Source organism: Lolium perenne, chromosome 6, assembly GCF_019359855.2.
Source record: "Lolium perenne isolate Kyuss_39 chromosome 6, Kyuss_2.0, whole genome shotgun sequence".
Classification (NCBI taxonomy): domain Eukaryota; kingdom Viridiplantae; phylum Streptophyta; class Magnoliopsida; order Poales; family Poaceae; genus Lolium; species Lolium perenne.
The window spans coordinates 58,791,284-58,797,823 of NC_067249.2; the positions used below are offsets into that span (position 1 = coordinate 58,791,284).

General features: G+C 40.6%; 1 non-coding gene across 1 annotated transcript; it reads right to left on the reverse strand.

Moving 5' to 3' along the window:
• Positions 1-2,990: 2,990 nt before the first annotated feature.
• Positions 2,991-3,072, reverse strand: TRNAS-AGA (transfer RNA serine (anticodon AGA)). The gene has a single exon. It is a non-coding gene; the product is annotated as a tRNA-Ser (tRNA).
• Between the last annotated feature and the right edge of the window lie 3,468 nt (positions 3,073-6,540).

Sequence of the window (6,540 nt, forward strand, 5' to 3'; positions counted from 1 at the left end):
ATGGCATACGCTCGGGCTAGACGCATGGCGAGTAGCTTCAAGCCTTCATGTTTTTTTAGATCTACAACACTTCAAGTTGACTTTCTCCAAAGATAGCCTATAAATCATTCAAATAGGAATGTGTAAAGAAAGTAGAAAACAAACGATCAAACCTTTCATAAATTGCCTTCCTCCTCGCAATCCAAATACCACCTTCTTCGTAAAATTATCCTTCTTCATAGTGTCCTTCAAGATGAATAACCATAATCTTGAATCTGATATCTTCTTAGAGACTATGTGAGAGCGGCTTGGGGCTTACTTGGCCCGTTCCAAATTAGGCTTCTGGATAAAAGCAAAAGTAGCCAGAGGAACTTGTCTAGCTACAACGTGTTTCTTTTCTTAAATCTACTGTTCATCTTTCTCTTTAGTTTTCTCCTTTCTTTCTCCTCAACTTGCAGCCGCTGGTGATTATACTATAATCATAGTATGAGCAGTTTTTTGGAATTGTTAATTTACTCGCAAACTTTTTTGTGGAATTTTCAATGTACAACATGTTTCAGTCCTAACAAAAGAAAAGGTGAAATACTGGATCTCGACTCTGTAGATTTGTTCGGTAACAATGTGTCAAGAGTTTTGAGGCCGAGTGTGAAATGAAAAATAAGGGGCTCAAAAAATGTAAATGTTGTTGAAGCATATTCCAATTCAATTTATATAACTTCAGCATATAACATTAGCAAACACAAACCGACCTCGAATTTTCTCACCAGTCTTGTGTTTCTTGAATTAAAATATTATTTATTTTTTAATTAATATATTTAAAACATTATTTTCATAGGTTACTGTCACCTCCATCCCAATGCTTAAAGCAAGTAAAGTTTGACCAAAATTTTAGAATAATCTATCAATAAATATGATATTTTATATATAGCACATGAAAATATATTTCACTATCTATCTAATAATATCAATTTTGTATTTGACATGTTAATGATTTTTATAAAAACTTAGTCAAACTTAACATAGTTTGACTTTCTGAAAAAAAATATAGGCCTTAAGCCTTAGGATGGAGGTATTACCCGTTGATTTGTCTTTGTGTCACGGTAGAACACAAGTGGAACTCTAAATATTTGAGGTTAAAATCCTTTCTTAAGAAAAGTATATATGGTCCCTGTAAATTCCCTAAAAAACGCTCCCCGCAAAAAATATGTTTATATGGGCAATAGAGGCACTATGGAAATACCTCTGATGGGGCCTAATTCTTTGGTGGACATCTTCAAACGCTCAGCTTGTCCCTTGGAAAGATATGGCAGAGTTTGATTTGTGCCCCAAACTCACCTCACCAAGATTATTGTTAAAGACAAAAAAAAATGTGTTCCTTATTCAGCTGGCGACTAAAGATTTTGTATACCCTCATTCCTTTGCCCATCCTGATTCATTTTTATTTTGCCTACCAATGTTGGTGTGATCAGGCAGCAAAAACAATGGATACAAAATGTGCAACTTGGTTCAACTTAGGCTTAAACCACAGACGCTACATTTTGAACTGCGCTCTTGACTTGGGCTACAGCCTTCTTATTATGGATCTGATGTTAGTTCGTCGGGCTGGCCCAACGATGAAAACCATTGGCTGTGTGAACTCTTGGATGGAAGGAAATTCCCATACATCGCCCAGCGGAGCCGGATCCCTATTCGCCGCTTATTGCGGGAGCGATTCGCTCCCGCTCAAGCGATGGATGGGGTGGGCCGGCCCATTAACGCTGAGCACGTACGGTTTTTCCTTTTGTTCGGTTTTTTTAGGGTTTCTCTGGTTTTGTCGGTTTTGGTTGGTTTCTTTTCGGTTTTTGCTATGTGGGTTTTACTGATTTCGAAATTTCTTCAGATTTTTTTTGTTCTGATTAAAAAATGTTCATATTATAAATTTGTTCAAAATTGAAATTTGTTCAAATTTGAAATTTGTTCAAATCGAAATTTGTTGAAATTTGTTCAAATCAAAATTTGTTCAAATTTGAAATTTGTTCAAAATCGAAATTTGTTCAAATTTGAAATTTGGTCAAATTTAAAATTTGTTCAAATAAGAATTTTGTTCAATATAAAATTCTTTGTTTTTAAATTGTTCGGTTTTTAATTTTGTTCGATTTCAATTTTGTTCGATTTCAATTTTGTTCCATTTTGAATTTTATTCTGTTTTGAATTTTGTTCAGATTTTGAAAAACTGAGAACTAAAGCAGTTGCGAGATCCCATCTCATCACAAGATGGCTACGTTGGCTACGTTAAATGGGCCGAGCCCATCTACTTCCTGGGAGCAGTCCCCGGCGCGGATCCAAACATAGCGATCGCGTAAAGCGATGAATAGGACCACCCCCAGCGGAGGACATTAACACGCGCACGCGTGGAAGACTAAGTTGGGCCGCGGCCCGTCTACATGTGTTCTTCGTTTTTTCGGTTTTATGACCTTTCTTGTTCATTTCTGTTTATTTTTTTTTCGTTCGGTTTCACTGGTTTTTATTTTTATTTTTCTGGCTCTTCTCTTTTTGTTTTGTTTTTTATTTCAAATTCGAGCAAATTTTGGTTAGATTCGAAATTTGTTCAAAATTATTTTTTGCTCAGATTCGAATTTGGTTCAAAATCAAATTTTACTCAGATTCGAATTTGTTAAAATTAATTTTAAGCACAGATTCGGAATTTCAATTTTTTCTCAGATTCGAAATTTGTTGTAATTTAAATTTTGCTCAGGTTCGAAAATTTTGAAAATTTATTTTGAACAAATTTTGCTCAGATTCGGAAATTCAGAAAATTAATGTACATGCTGGGTTTTGACCTTCGGTCTCCACCGAAGAATTTTAGAGTTGAAACAAGTAGACTACAGATTAGATCATGTAGCTGCTGAGCGATGTATAGAGCTGCCCTGGATGGAACCAGAAGCATTCTTGTTTCATTGAAGATCCCTAGATTGCCCGCCACTGCATAGCTGAAGGCCCATAAAAAAAAGTCAAAAGGAGGATGAAAAAGGCGTGGTCGGCAGGATTCGAACCTGCGCGGGCAAAGCCCACATGATTTCTAGTCATGCCCGATAACCACTCCGGCACGACCACTTTGATGTTATTACCGTGACGCAAGCCTTAGTTATAGGAATTTCATTGCACAAACAGAATTGAGATAATTGCATGGCTCATACATGAACTTGTTCTTGGGGTGCATTTTCATACAAAAACTTGTAGACCGTGTTGGTGCAGTACACGAACTGGTAACTTGCGTGCAAATTCATACAAAATGCTCTCAGTCCAACATTTGGCGCTGCCACCCTGGATCGGAAATTAACGGAAAGGACCCGTTCTCTCTCTTTATTCTGCAGCGATCCTTATGTACGCATGGCGCTTGACTTTCCTTATTATTTTTCCTTCTATACTGACGAGGGCTGGGAGCACAGACATGGAACCCAAGGTAAGTTGGGATGGAGCGAGATAGCCCCTGCTACTCTCGCAGATGTAGCAGTGCTTCGTGAACCGGCGGCCAGGCACGAGGGAGCAGTCGATGGCATCGTTTGTGTCGTAAGGTCATATAACGCTAAAATGTAGCGCGTGGTGTCCATTTGCGCCGATTTAAATAGTTAAAATTGATCGCACATTCGTTGGCGTTAGGATGGCTCCAGCAGCATGACGCATAATTTTTTCCCCTTTGATAAACCTATAATTTATAGGCGACTGCTTCCATAGACCCCCAACGTCGAACGGGTATGTTGAGCGGAACACAAGGACGACCCAGATTACTCCGCGGCGAGGGGCAGGATCGTCTTTTCAACTTCGATTCTGGTATAGAAATGCCCGCTCCAAAACCCGCAGGACCCGTTAGCCCGAGGAGGTACGCGTATCACCGCGAGAATACATACACGCCCGTACACCTCTTCCGCGTACACGCCCGTACCCCTTCCGCGTACACGCCCCTTCCGCGTACACGCCCGTCCATGCCCACGGGTCCACACACGGGTCCACGCACACGCGCACAGTCCAAAAGAGTCCACTACTTTATTCCCAGTCGGCCGCATCCCCTCCCCACCATCCCCATTTCCGGCAAAAAGCAGAGGAGAGAAAACCCTAACCCTAGTTCTTTGGCGAACGAAGCCTCTCTCCCTACACTCCCATTTCTTCGGCGAAGCACAGATCCGGCAATGGACATGAACCTAGCCGCGGCTGCTGCTGGTTTGAAGGGCGGAGAGGGAGCGGCTGCGGCTGCGGGGGCAGCCGCGGGAGAGGTTGCAGGAGCGGTTGCGGGAGCGGGAGCTGCTGGTGCTGATCTGGGCGGCGGCGCTGGTGCGGTGGCGGACGGCGGCGCGGGAGCTGCTGGTGCTGATCTGGGCGGCGGCGCAGATGCGGTGGCTGCTGCTGCTCGCGCCGCTGCGAGAGGGAGGCAGCGTACAAGGAAATCGACGCCTTGTACGAGGCCGGCCAGCGTCCAGCCCTGCGAGGTAAAGCTATGTCTCCTCTCGGATACGGTAACCCACGCAAAGTAGATGTCGTAGATGCGCGTGGATGCTATGTCGATCCGGTAACCGCAGCTATGTCCTCGAGTACATCGAGCCCTGCGAGGTAGATCTACTCCCTCCGTCCAGAAATAAGTGGATGCGCGTGGTTTTGTAGAGACATAGGAACTTGATCTTGACATGTTCACACCTGGATATTTCAGGCTCTGTGTGTCATCATCTAGCATTTTATTTCTTTGGTGGTAGCCATTTACATTATTTGAAAAAGTAGGACTTACAAAATCATCTTGTATGTTTCTGAATCCTTTGTCCAATGGACTGGAAAACTTCTCTCCAGATTTACCATTTATACGGGGACTTGCCTCGTGATCCTATGGGTACATTTATTTGGTTCAGATGATGGACTAGCAGCAACAAACATTGGCGAGTTAATATTACTAGTTGAATGCCCGTTGTGATCTTGTATCCAAAGCAACAAACATTCATTTTTCTTGCACTTCTTCTACCATTGTGATCTTGTATCCAAAGCAATAAACTTTGTATTAAAATCATTCTGTACCACTATAACAAGACGATATCATTCAAACTATTGTGGATTCAGCTAAATTATTCTCAAACAACAAATAAGATACAACTACTAAATAAGTCACTTGCCTAATATAAATGAAAATTGCAGTCATACTAAGTTGGTTTGGAGCTTCTTCATATAGAAATGAGCCTATTTGCCGTTGGGGATTGAAATGGGTCAAGAGCTGAAGGTTTGCTTGTTTACCATGATTTTAGACGCAAGAATGTATGATAAACGACTTGAGAACCACTTTTTAATACAGACCTCTCATTTGAATTTTTAAACAAGAAAAACATAGTTAACAGAGTGTTGAACCGTGTAGAAAAGCAATATAAGGTACTTGTAGTTTTCCACATGATATAATCCACCAATTGATCATGATTCATGTCCTTTTATGGAACTTAAGTAGCTATGAGGCTTGTTACATGTCAAGGACCTGGTATGTCCTCGATGTCTGTCACCGTCGTCAACTTTGATGTTTGTGTTGATAATCAATGCCGATTTCATCACTGGCCAGCCAGCCCCCGCTCCCTCCCCCTTCTCCTTCCTGCTGTTCTACTCACCTTCAAGTCCTCTTCTTTGCGGTCGACAACTTACACCCTTCTCCTCTTATGGTCTTCAATGTTACGCACATCTAAATTTTTACGGACATAAATACTAAACATATGTCTTGACAAGTGTTAAACAAGGAAAAAGTATTGGTATTTCAGACCTTGATTGTGGATCAGGTCCTTGCCCCGTTTCACAGTAGATTCGGTGAATTATGGGAAAGCTTTTTTATGTAGATCAACACTATATTGTTCTATGCCAACATATGGAAAATAAAGAGTATGTCGATGGAAAACTCATCATTTACATCCTGATGTATGTATCAAACAAACCAGAAATAATATTTATTATATCAGCCATCGCTTTATGTCTGCCGCTTGCATAAGAACATAAAGTCCTAAGGAAATTCAAACTTATGCTCAAATTATAAACGAGCAGAAAAATAGTAATTGGACTTCCACTAAGAAAAATAAAAGATATGTTCAAATGAAAGCTACTGCTTTCTTCATGAAAAAGTACTATAGGAAACAAAATCAGCAACATATGTGACAAGGTAACCAAAAATGGATTGCCTTTTGACAACTGCAAACCTAGAAATTTTAGGTGGTTGAAGAATGCCTACCTACGGTTGATTTGTTTTTGGATGTCGTAGAAACTCTTAGTAAGCTATTATTTTTGAAATTATTCATGCTTAGTAGTGACTCTTCAGGTTTGCCGAATGTGTGGAAAGTCCTTTCTTGGCGGTATGTAAATCTTGTATCAAGATAGAAAGCATAAATACATTATCTTTAACAGTTTGTAAATCGTGTATCCAAACTCCCATGGTTAAAGTTTGCTCGCTATGTTCCTCAGGTATGAATTGTAAGAATTACTCATTAAATTTAGCAGTTAATATTAAGAAGATATGAACTTTGTGAATACCATACCATGTTCTGCATCCTTTAGCCGCTTCCTCACATGTGCCCC